At 38.2% G+C, this 13,607-nt stretch overlaps 1 protein-coding gene and 1 pseudogene across 4 annotated transcripts in view; both read left to right on the forward strand.

Moving 5' to 3' along the window:
- Nucleotides 1–13,607, forward strand: part of astn1 (astrotactin 1) — a 584,917-nt gene that overhangs the window by 382,605 nt on the left and 188,705 nt on the right. The gene's annotated exons all lie outside the window — the stretch shown is intronic.
- Nucleotides 1–13,607, forward strand: part of LOC109073816 — a 61,135-nt pseudogene that overhangs the window by 14,177 nt on the left and 33,351 nt on the right.

Consider the following 13,607-nt stretch of genomic DNA (forward strand, 5'->3'; position numbering starts at 1 on the left):
CCCTGTTTGACTTGGTTTCCTCTGAGGAAAATGCAGTCATTTTTAAGAATATGTTTTAAAAGAGTGTCCTGGATACCGAAAGTGCAGTGAATGAGGATCAGAATGACAAAACAAAAAAAAGCGCACTGATAAAAGTGACTTCTTTCAGAACACATAATGATAGCCGTGTGTGAGGAACATCCTGTAATTTAAGTTTGTTATATACTTAAAGGGATATTTCACCCAAAAATGAAAATTTTATCATCATGTACTCCAAACCTTGTTCCAAACCTTTATGAATTTTATTCTTCGGGTCACAAAACCAGTTTGAATGATTCATTTAATGAACCAGACTGGTCCAGTTCTTTATTTAAATCACAAATTCACCTGATTCAGTTACAGTGTTTTAACATTTGTAATTTTTTTTATTATTATTTTTTCCATGGCATTAGAGTGAGCAAAAGAAGACAGAATTTTAATTTCATATTTGTTCAATCTTAGGTCAGTTCGACTTCGTCCCTCAGTGTGGCCATGGCACGTTCAGCATGGAGGTTTGTGGGTGTGTTTGTGAAGAAGGATGGATTGGCAAGAACTGCTCTGAAGCCCGCTGCCCAGATGACTGCTCTGGCCAGGCATTTGCATCGAAGGCGAGTGTGTATGTGACCATAACTTTGGCGGTGAGAACTGCTCGGAGCCTCGATGTCCAGGTGATTGCTCTGACAGGGGGTTATGCATTGATGGCGAGTGTGTTTGTGAGGAAGCCTATGCTGGGGGAGGACTGTTCGCTGGGCAGGTGTCTGAACGACTGCTCAGATCAAGGAACCTGTGTGAATGGAACCTGCCAGTGCCGACCCGGCTTCCTGGGGGAAGACTGCTCTCTCATCTTCTGTGCTAATAACTGCAGCCAGAAAGGGGTGTGTAAGGATGGTTTCTGCGCCTGTCAAGAAGGATATGCAGGAGATGACTGTGCTTCAGGTCAGTGTATGGTTGAGTACAATAAAAAAAAACACCCTTGTGTTTTCTTACTGCCAACCCTTCTTGTTGCCAGAAAATTTGTAGACATAACTTATGGGTTTCAAACATTTGTACTTTTAAATACACTGAAAATAGAACTAAAGAAACAATGCAACATGCAACATACATGTACACAACTGATAATAAATAACAATTACTATAAATAAAATATGATCAAATTTAATGTGTGACATAGACATTTTAAGGCAACAGTTTTTTTCCTATTATCCATATTATCCATAACTTTAACCATATGTTTTTCCTGTAAGGAAATAGTACATCTGTTGTCTTGTTAAATATTGAAGAGATTTCGAATAGATGTCATTTAAATTGTAATTTATACTATTACAATTTGCTGCAAAATTACATGTGTTGTTCTGTTAAATCTATATAGATTTTAAATATATTTACAGTATATACATTGCATGTAATTAAAGACAGCATGTACAGTAGCATTTTTTCATTGTTTTACCATTATAAACACTTATTACACCTTGCTATATTGACATAGTGGAAGCAGTTCAAGTACATTCCTCAAAAAAATGAGTTTGTGGATAATTCACACATTCTGCCTTGTATACTGCAAGTGAATTATTAATGTCTGATGCTCTTGGTGTTCTTTAAGCATTTAAAATCCATCAAAGAGGAAATTGAGCTATAACAAATCTTGTTTATGGACATCATTTTCAGAGCATACATTCTCTCTCAAAGTGAACTGCAGATTTAAACAAGCTTCTTTATTAAGTGATGTGCAACTGGTCTTATCTTTACAATATAAATGTTCTCTGGTAAGAGCAGTAACCGTTTCCCCATTTACAGGCACACACGACAGATGCTAAACCCCACAGTAGGCCCCCCACTCCTCCAGTCATGGCTGTAAAATTGGTGACAACTCACAGCGTAACACCATTCATTTGTCAAAAGTCACATTCACAGGGAAAGATGTGTCATATTAACCAGGGCAAAGCAATTTCTCCATCACGCTTACCCAGGTTCACAGCTAGTTCGTGGAAAAGACTGGCGAAACCCCACATCGTTGAAGACAGCTGTCATCTCATGAGTGGGGAGAGGAAGGGCAAATCATATTACCAGCCCAGTTCTCTGCCTCTCATTTTCTGCAAGACTGAGTGTAGGCAAAATTGCTTATTTCATTGCAATTAGGAGAAAATAGTGGGGTGTTGTCTGTGAGAGGTGGTGGAATACTGCGAGTGGCTGCTCAATTATTACTCTTCACACAGCTTCAGAAGATTCTTTGCTTTCTTAGGTTTTCATATTATCAAGGGAATGAATTAAAATATGGTTTTTCTTTCAGTTACTCTATCCAATTTTCTCATTTCATCACGACGATGAAACCATAAGCAAAAAGTATTTTGCAAACAGGTTGCGATGGGGGTGATGAAGGAAATAAGATGAGATGAGAATTTTTTTTACATTTTCAAATAGTTTAAATTAAGTGATTTTAATTGCAAAATTTAATTGCAAATTCTAACATAGCACTACAACCTGCTTTTAACAAGTCTTTTAACTATAAATTTAACAAAAGTGATCATGAAATAAGTAGTAGCACATTATACTCTACACAATTTGACAAAACATAGTCTTTAGGTTATTCAGAAAGACTGTTAGCTGACATATTGTTGCTTCAGTACGTCAATCTATAATCTGGACAAGCAAGGCTGCCAATACTATGCATGTATACAAAGCTGCGAATGAATCCAGTTTGAATGGATTGACAAATAACTGTTAAAATCTGTGGTGAATGACATTTTTAAAAAATCAACTTACAACACGTAATGCAAAATCTATCTATCTATCTATATATATATATATCTATATATATATATATATATATATATATATATATATATATACTCAATGGCCACTTTATTAGGTACACCTGCTAGTACTGGGTTGGACCCCTTTTTTGCCTTTAGAACTGCCTTAATTCTTTGTGGCGTAGGTTTAACAAGGTGTTGGAAACATTCCTCAGAGATTTTGGTCCATATTGACATGATAGCATCACCCAGTTGCTGCAGATTTGTCGGCTGCACATCCATGATGCGAATCTCCCGTTCCACCACGTCCCAAAGCTGCTCTATTGGATTGAGATCTTGTGACTGTGGAGGCCATTTGAGTAAAGTGAACTCATTGTCATGTTCAAGAAACCAGTCTGAGATGATGTGAGCTTTGTGACATGGTGCATTATCCTGCTGGAAGTAGCCTTTAGAAGATGGGTACACTGTACTCATAAAGGGATGGACATGGTCTGCAACAATACTCAGGTAGGCTGTGGCGTTTAAACGATGCTCAATTGGTACTAAGGGGCCCAAAGTGTGCCAAGAAAATATCCCGCACACCATTACACCACCACCAGCAGCCTGGACCGTTGAGACAAGACAGGATGGATCCATGCTTTCATGTTCTTTACGCCAAATTCTGACCCTACCATCTGAATGTCACAGCAGAAATCTAGACTCATCAGACCAGGCAACGTTTTTCCAATCTTCTATTGTCCAATTTTGGTAAACCTGTGCTTAGCTGACAGGAGCGGCACCCGGTGTGGTCTTCTGCTGCTGTAGCCCATCTGCTTCAGGGTTCAACATGTTGTGCGTTCAGAGATGGTATTTTGCATATGTTGGTTGTAACGATGGTTTATTTGAGTTACTGTTGCCATTCTATCATCTCTAACCAGTCCTGCCCATTCTCCTCTGACCTCTGACATCAACAAGGCATTTTCATCCACAACAACTGCCACTCACTGGATATTTTATATTTTTCGGACCATTCTCTGTAAACCCTAGAGATGGTTGTGCTTGAAAGTCCCAGTAGATCAGCAGTTTTTGAAATTCTCAGACCAGCCCGTCTGGCACCAACAACTATTCTACTTTCTAAGTCACTTAAATCCCCTTTCGTCCCTATTCTGATGCTCGGTTTGAACTTCAGCAAGTTATCTTTACCACATCTAGATGCCTAAATGTGTTGCTACCATGTGATTGGCTGATTAGCAATTTGTGTTACCAAGCAATTGAACAGGTGTACCTAATAAAGTGGCCGATGAGTGTGTATATATATATGTCATACAAAATCATTTGTGCTGCTTATGTCAATAATTAATATATATATAAGATATGCATTGCAAATCAGTTAAGTTCTGTAAGAAATGTTGTGCAGTTATTTTTGAATGTATATGTAGAATTATATACAGTATATGTGACCAATCACGGAAAGTACGGACACAAGTCGGTTCTGGGGTGTGTGTGTGTGTGTGTGTGTGTGTGTGTGTGTGTGTGTGTGTGTGTGTGTGAATATATATCATTTAAATAGAAAACATTTCCTGATTATAACTTATATGCCAAAAAATATATACTGATTATGCTAATATATTTCTGTTATAGTAAGACCTTTCAAATAATTGATGTTCAGTTTTCAAGATTGTAAGTGAGTGAGACATTCTTGAGAGAAGTGGAAACTGATAAGCATCAGTTGGAAAGAGACCTTTGCTCCCTTTTTGCCTAAGTCTATATCTGAATATCTGTGCTCCACTTCCTGGATTCTTGTTCCTCCTTGAAAATAAAAAAGGGAGCTTAGCAACTAGATATGGATGAAAAGCACATATGCTAGAACTCGATAAATTTTGCTAAGTATGCCACCCTGGGACTTTTTTTTCTCTGTTTTGAGGGATCTGTTATAGCGGAGGGGGACCAGAAGGAATGCCAATCTGTCCTGTACATGTGGACAGGAGCTGAATTGCTTTCTCAAGTCCTTAGTAATTCCCTAGGGGCCACTTATTGTGCTACTCCTATGAGCCCAGTATCAGGAGGAACTCTCATGTGTTCTGGAGACCTTGGGTTCTTTCTTAGTCTCTGGGTAGCTCAAATGGGATTCTCCATATCTTTTTATACGTAGCATTTTTTATTTTACTACTTTACTACATACAGAAACACATTATCAGATGATACTAGATGTGGTGTGGGGAAAAAACGATCTATCTATCTATCTATCTATCTATCTATCTATAAATACAATTTTAAAATGTATATTATGTGAACAAAAGTAGTAAACACTTGCAATGTGATTTTGCCTGAGATCACATTAGAGAACTTGTTCCATACCCATCTCCTCGGAATGATTGCTTTTGGCTGATCAGAATGGATTCATATTCATGTGATAATCTGTCAATTCTTTTTCTACACAGTGTCACCTCCTATGAACCTGCAAGTTCAGGGAGTAGTATGCAGAGGATACCATTGATCTGGAGTGGGAGGGCCTGTGAAATCCTGACAGGACTATCTCATCAACACTTATGCCCCCACAACCCCTGGTGGAGTCCCAACTAGAGATCAGAGTCCAGGAAATGTTACCAAACACCACCAATCAGAATTGCGAGCCGGGTCTGGAGTACAACATCAATGTGTACGCGGTTGATCGACGATCATCATCAGTGCCCCACTGAACACCTTAGTCTCCACCTGTGATGCACTTCTCTCCTGATAGCTGTGTTTATTCCAAGAACATCTGTGTTTTGGTCAGATAAGGCTATTTTTTTTCTATTTGAAATGTCTGAGGTGTTTTGCATAGTATTCTTGAATCTGACATTTTCATAGTAAGATGCACTCATTGTTACCCAAAGGCGCATGACCCAGTGGTTTAATAGACCTGGACCGAGAGATACACACTCCTTCAACAGTCCCTATTTGCACAACACACACCACATACCTCATGGTTAGTTCTTCAGAGGAACACACTGGCTGTCTTTGCCAACAGGATATGATTAGACACCCACCACCTGGTGGTTAGGCAGTGCCAGATTGGCAAAATGCTAGAGGGCCTTTCGTATACAGTCACTGTCTGTCCGCCTTGAGAAAAAATGCCTCAGCCTAGAATAGAACACCTCATAACAACATTCCACTATTTGTGAAAAGCCAGTTGGGCATTTTACAGACAATCATAAAGCACCACTGCCTGGCCTTCTGTTTCTTCCATTTTTTGCAGGTAATTCAGAGATAATAAGACATAATTGGAACTCTAATGAATTTGAAAGAACAGTGCTATTTGCATGTGGCATCTGGCAGGCATTGTAGAGCTGCTTATGACTTCTGAGATATTCAACTAGTGAAACCAGAATATCTGTAATACAATAATAATTTTCTAACAAAGATTAGACTTTTTGAACATTATTGCCCATTTTCTGCAATTGAAGCATATCCTGTGTAATAGCTAAAATCCTGTGCAGTTAGTAACAAGAAAACATATTGCAAGGAAGGAATTAAAACAGAGAGAAAGCAAGGAAGGAAAGAAAAAGAAAAGATGATAAATACAGTAAAACAGTAGGGATGGACGGTATTTATGACGGTATATATCGTTTACCACGGTATTAAAGTGTCTATCGTTAGAGATTTGCCCATAGCACAGTACTACATTAAAAGTTATATACATCTCAAAGATAAAAAATGTATGAATGAAAAAATAGAGTGTGAAGTGCTAGATGTTAGATATTAAGTGCAGTATGCATTAAAGAACTCAAGCAATGACACACAGACCTGAAGCCCAAAACACAAAAAGCGCCTCTCTCAGACAGCATGCAATCGCAAATTCAGTTTTTTGTGTGTTATTGCGCTTGAATGGTCCGATACATGCAGAATTATAATCAAAAATGTCCGTCATGTGGAGTACTCATGTAAACACAGTCGGTTATGTGTTTCTATACTCGTAAACAGTTGGGTGCAAAACCGGTTTCAGTATATTGGATACGTGCAGTCGGTCTTAAAGGGACAGCAGCCTATTTATCTTTATGTTTATGTTTGATTAACATTAATGTTAATCAAACAACAAAAGACAAAGAGAAAATCATTCACTGCCCTTGACTGAATCCCTTTTGGATCTTTAACAAGAATCAATTCATATTTGATTCAAACACTGAAAGCTATGCAGTGTTTTAATTTCTGTAGTATTACTACATATGAAACTATAGCTGAAAAAACGTTAAGTTTTTATATAATTAATTTTTTGCTCTATTGTGTTTTTTAATTTTCTTATTTTTTATAAATAATTAATCTGACTACTGTCAGAGTTTATTTAGTAATACTTATTGTATGACAGTTACATTATCACTTTCTTTTACAAACCTTGAAATGTCATCATATACATGGAAGTATAAGAACACTCTCAGCAGAGATAGTGTTTTATTACTGTTTCCACTATTTATTTTCAAATCCTCTGGAGGCTCTTACAAATCATGACACTGAAAGGGCTGGAGGGTTCACTTGTGTGTACTGTGAAATGACTGTAATATATTTCCTGACTTCTATTCTTTGGGTTTCCCGACTGCATCCTTTATTACAATAAATGTAAACTATTAAAGAAGCATGCAGTTTAAATTATCTGGGAAAAATAAAATAATCTTGAATATGTCTGCAAAGTGAAACCTCTCTGTATCCACTGCTCTCTTTTTACGAGAGCTAAAAGCAGAAAGTAAAGATCCACCTTGGCTAAGAAAATGTTGATTCATTGAAACACACAAAGACGGAGGCCAATAATGCAATCAATCTGTACCTTTAGATCTCTCGAATCCAGACGGTTTACTCTTCAAATCCATCATGGAGACGTCCGTGGGGTTCAGTGGCAACCCTAGACTACTTGTTTGATGGTGGGAAATAAGCTTCATTCCCAAGGTAAGGCTTTCCTTAGAAGGTCACACTTCATTTGATTCTGCCCCTGCTGTAGCTTCTGCATAACAAACCTAAGGTTCTGGAATCATTTAAGCATTGTGGACTCAACATCCTCTGCATTGTATTTCGACAACAGTAAACAAGAAAACTGCAATGGTAAGGTTTTTGAAAGCCATCTGTGCACATGCTGATAAATTAATGCTTTTTGAAGCCAAAAATGATCCGGTTTTCTGGACAGGTGCTCTCAGCATGATAAATGTCAATCTGTCCTTGTTGAAAGAGAATTTTGTTGCATGATGACAGGGAAACACAACACATCCACGGCAAAGATTTTCTCACTAATTCCGTTTCAAATTTTCCATCTGGAGAAAGGAAAAAAACATTTTCAGGCATGTCCATTCTGCAACCTCAGCAGGAAGAAAAAACGTCCAGCTCCTGCCATGCCAACAAAACTGTGTGAGCTTGTGGCTCGTGTCCGTCAGCTCGGAAAAGCTTGTGGGAGAGCATCGCCATATGTCAAAAACAAGCAAATGTCCTCCTGTGCAACATACCTGTCATTTCACCTTCGAGGTGACACATCTCTCCCTATGTATAATAACAAATAGGCATCAGAGCCCCTGAGGCATTGTTTATTTCGTTGGTTTGTAGCATTATATTAAGAACCCAGCCATTAAATCTGTAAACACAGTGTTTTCCCCCTCCAACAACAATACATATCAGAGGTATGTTGTGTGTAATGGAAACCTGATAAAGTGGGGAGTGGGTTACTTAAATGGTCACACAAATGATTACTAATGCCACTGTCTTAGCTCTCAACAAATCCCTACTATTTTCCCTGCAAAATGATTCATGAGTTTCATAAATCCCTCTTTTTTTGACTAAACGGAAGAAAATAACATTGAAAACAAATTCAATAGCCTCTTCGAGGGAATAGGAAGTTGATATACAAAGCAGCTGATCGTTTGAGGGAGGGGATTCTGGGGCACTTCATCGTCCATCGTTGAGAGGTCTGCTAAGAGTAACCCGTGCATGAGAGCCAATTCTGGTCAAACCACTAGGGAAATCATTTAGAGTGGAATGTCATATCCTCTTGGAGTTAATCCTACAAAGCGTAAGAGCCTGATTTTTCGCACAATATCGTAATGGGGTGAGTCGACCAGTGTGCGTTCACTGAGTCAATGGCAAAAAACAAAGGAAAAGATGCTTTTTATGACCAGTCACATCTTCTGAAATCCTCACGCACTTTTATAATTGCTTGATTTCAAGGTTTTCAGGAGCTTAGCTGATGTCTTGTGGGTGCGATGCTTCAGACTCACAAAGTGCTCTGCTAGCGAGTTGGGAAAAAACAGGCTGATTCAATTACATCAAACATCTGGCATCAACAATTTGCATCTACACTGAATTCCGGCAGCTTCTTGTTTACCACCGACTGCCCTCCGAAAACAAGCTCTGGTCGATTCGAGCAGTGTACTGTTTTATTCCTGTATGCCTGACTGCACTCTGATGCCAGAATTGTGAAATGTGATATTTTGTATGTGTGTTTTTTTTCTTGTGCACATCAAAGGACAATGATTGAGGGATGACAGCACAACTACTCAGTACCATCACGTTGTTTCCACCAAACAGGGGCTGGCGGCCTGAGGAAGAATACACTGTCAACCTTGTGGCCTTGAAAGACCAAGGAAGGAGCCAGCCTGTTACTGCAACCATTATTACATGTAATGCCTCTCACTTCATTTACATTACATTTATGCATTTGCAGACTTTTTATTCAAAGCGCAGTCAAGTAATAACCCCCTTAGTGTATGTGTGTTCCCTGGGAATCCAATCCATGACCTTGGCATTGTTAAGCACCAAGCTCTCCCAGCCGATCTATAGGAACACCCACGCCTTGCTGTTTCATTTTCTGATAACTCAATCGTGTTTCGAAAATTTCTCATTACCCCTACAATGTCAGTATTGCACCTTTAGTCAATAAGTTCTGTGTAAGATTCTATAGTGCAACTTAAGCTTTTTGTTCAGTAATTGTTTCTGAATAACTTAAAGACCATTCGCGTGGCTCTCATGATACAAAAACGAATGCATTCTTATAGTTCCATAATTATTTAGTAATGAGGTCTAAAATCTCCGTCATGAAATGTACCAACCATGTTCCATCATAACCTCCTTGTCCACTTTTACGGATACATTGCTGATAACATTTCCCTTTAATAGTTTTTGCCTATTTTGCCTATTTGCATTAAATGCTTATATTTATTATATTATATATTATATTATATTATATTATATTATATTATCAATTTATTTATTGTAAAAATTATCAACTAATTTGATCAATTGACACATTTTTATGAAATTAATTGTGATTAATCATAATTAATTCCACGTAATATGAAAGCTTTTGTATTTTAAATAAACTTTTATATCACAATAATTTCACATGCAATCTTCACAAGTTTTTTAATGTAATTTTATTTGAAAATAATTTAAGATGGTATATATTTTTATATTTGTTTACTGACATTTTTAGCCATTGATACCAAATATTACTGATGTCTCTAGGAAATAGTATGTTGTTGTTGTTGTTGTTTTCCTAAATTTAAGGCAATGACTATAGCCCTTCAACATTACAGTAGTATAAAGGAACCAGTGCTGGGCTGCTCCAGGACAGTTCTTGAAAACCACTGCATTTCAGAGACATGTTCTTAAACCTGACTCTATAACTAATAATTTTATATTACTGTACATGCAAATTTTAATGCTAAATACATCACGGTCTAAATAAAACGCAATTTCTTGTCAAGAAAAATGAGACGAACCAGCAAGTTGTGAGTGGGTTGGAGAACCCTGTGCAGCACCTGAGGTTAATTGTGTTAAATATGTTTAACGCTTTAAACTAAAAAAAAAATTATCGCATGGTTAACGCTAATTCTGACAGCACTAATTCTATTATATATTATTATATTATATTATTATATAGTATATTGTATTATAAATGCCTTATTTTCAAACATGCAGACGCACACAGACATTCTTGGCAGATTTATCGTTCCTGGGTTAAAGTTGGAACTAAGTGGATCACAACAAGTTGGATGAAAGTAAGGGGAGTAATCAGAATAAGTCCACGGAATGTAGGAAAGCGGTGAAAGAGACTTGTAGAGGGCAAGAATTGCACATCACTGCGTCAAATAAGGGGACAAACAACATAAAGACAGGGAGATATTGTGTGAGATGGGGTGAGTGGCAGCGATCGGATGTCGGAAGGGGAGATCACGGAAGACCAAGAGTACTGAGGCGCTAGGAAGAGGGGGGGGGTGTGTGGGGGTGTCCTAGAGGGAAGCAAGACGAGAGCCATGCAACATTACAGGAGGAGAAGGAGACGGGCGGGGCTCCCAGGACAGTTCTTAACCACGGCATTGCAGGACATTTCTTAAACCGACTCATAAACTATAGTTATATACTGTACAGCACAATTTTAAGGCTAAATACATGCAGGATCTAAATAAACGCAATTCTTGTCAAGGAAAATGAGACAGACCCAGCATTGTGAGTGGTGGGTGGCGAACCCTTGGGTTCTCCCCTGGGTTAATTGTGTTTAAAATTTTTAACGGCCTTTCTAAACTAAAAAAAAATTATCGCCATGTGTTGAACGCTAATTTTGACAGCACTATTAATATTATATTAGAGTATTTATATATATGAGAGTTTTGTATATTTGTATATATGTATATATTATATTATATTATATTAGATTAGATTCAAATGCCTATTTAGTGTCAAACCAGGAATGAATTTCTAGGCTGAATTTTGTGATAGTGTGTTAGATGCTCTTCGTGTGGATATGGCAAGTACAGGATGTTTCATCACTGATGGAGACAAAGTTTTCCAAACAAACAAATGCTCCTTGGGCGGAGTGCAGGAATCTAGTTTACCGTTGTTTTTTTGTGTGCTGAAGAAATGAAAGCACGAACAATGTGAAGATGTTTTTCCCTTCCGGTTTCCCATGCCCTGGTCCACTAGTATGTCTCTTTTGTAGATGGGATTGACAAGTTGGAAGTGGCTTGAGCAGTGATTTCCGCCACCCCTCTGCCGATGTCCCTGTTGTTTTTCCCCTTGTCCCTTGGTGCTTGGAATCAGTAGTTGCAGCAGATGAGGCTGGAACATAGGGCTCACCTTCAAACTATACTACTTAACACACAGCCATTGTTAACTGTTAGGGCTGGCTGACAATGTAGTTGTCCGATCGAAACCCAATATATGCAAATGTGTCTGAAAGACATGCATAAAAACATACAGCCAGTGATATAGTGCCACTCTAAGGGAGGGAATGTAAACAGAACCTTCAAATGACACACATGAGAGGGGCTGGGGCTGGGCCTGGGAAGGCATAAAATGCAAGGAGGTGTCAGTATTGCTTCAGCTAATGGAAATTGTCACTATGATAAATGGGCAGGTGAGTCTGCCAGCAATTATGCACTCTTAATGTAAACTTCACCAAAGTATTCTTCTTCTCTTCGTCACTATTACAAACTGGAGGATTAGATTCAATTGAACTTTTCCTGGACAATTGAAATTGCATGTCTGCTGTGAAAACGGCATTAATATCTACGGGCCTCTCACTGTCGAGCATAATTAAAGAGGCATTAATTATGCATGCAAGTCCATTAATATTTCATGTGTCCACTGTGGATACCCTTATTGATAAAGAAAGACAAAGTTGATGTCACTTATTATTTATGTGTGCAAAGATTTATCTATCCCCGGAGAAAGCCTGGGAAGACGAGTTTTCGCTAAGCATGCTCTCAGTACCTCATGAATTTGCTTCACAGTAACATGCTTAAGCGTTAAAATATAACATTTTGGGGGGGAAAATAAACCGTAGTCTACTGCCTGGTCTCTGGTGTGCTTAGACTTCAGAATGAGACTGTGCTGGTGTGTCTAGAATAAAACCAAGAAATCACCCTTGTGGATTGAATAGGCTGTGTAGGGAACTTAAAGTAAATATTCCCATGAACCTGAGGTGACATCATTTCCTCATACCTGGGGTTCCTCCTAAACCTTTGTGTTTTGATCAACGGGTCACATTATGTAGTTGTAATACTCTTTAGGGAGTAAAAATGGCATCATGTGCATTATAAGTTGTAGGCTCATCTTTCTGAAAGGTAAACATTCAATTCAGCGTAGTCTCACCTGGTCCAATTAGTAGCGTTTTGCATATCACAGCAGAATGAGGTCGAGGTTGGGAGATGAGCTGAACTGTTGAGGTTAAAAGTTCCAGAGATGTTCATCTTCCTTCACAATACATGTTTCTGAGGCAGATGGTCATGTTGCCCTATATAAAGAAGCAGGTTAATTATTCTCACAGCCAGTTAGCCTCTTATTAAAAGAGCCTGTTGGAGGCCTCAGCATGGCCACTTGATTCAGTCGCTTGAGTGCGGGTTTGCAGTTGGACTTCCTGCTGTCAGTATCTGGTGAATATTACTGATACTTTCTCATGTACTGTACTTGAAAGCAGGGATAACTTATAGGTGAAGTTTGTAGTTTTTAATAAGATATATTTACAGTTACATATATGACTTCAGGTAAACACTGTGGCTCTCAGTTTTTAAACATTGTTTGGTTTAAGTGGTTCAACTTCTGGCTTAACCACAGGTATTTGTCCTAAAATTCAGTCACAGTTAACTATACTCTTGCAAACCTGCAAATTCAGCGTTATTAGGTTCTGTACATTTTGCTTCCTTGTTTTTAAATAAGTTTCGCCACTACATGTTAGGTCTGTGCTGTAGCTTAGGGCAATGTTTTTCTGTGGAAGAATACACTTCAAGCAAATTCACATATTTACTACTTTGTATTTTATCTTCATTTGTATTTAATGGAACAAAATGAATGTTTTATGTTCATCATTAATCACAGGATTTATACATCCAGACTGCCATGTTGTTGTTG

This window comes from Cyprinus carpio, chromosome A2, assembly GCF_018340385.1.
Source record: "Cyprinus carpio isolate SPL01 chromosome A2, ASM1834038v1, whole genome shotgun sequence".
NCBI classification, from domain to species: domain Eukaryota; kingdom Metazoa; phylum Chordata; class Actinopteri; order Cypriniformes; family Cyprinidae; genus Cyprinus; species Cyprinus carpio.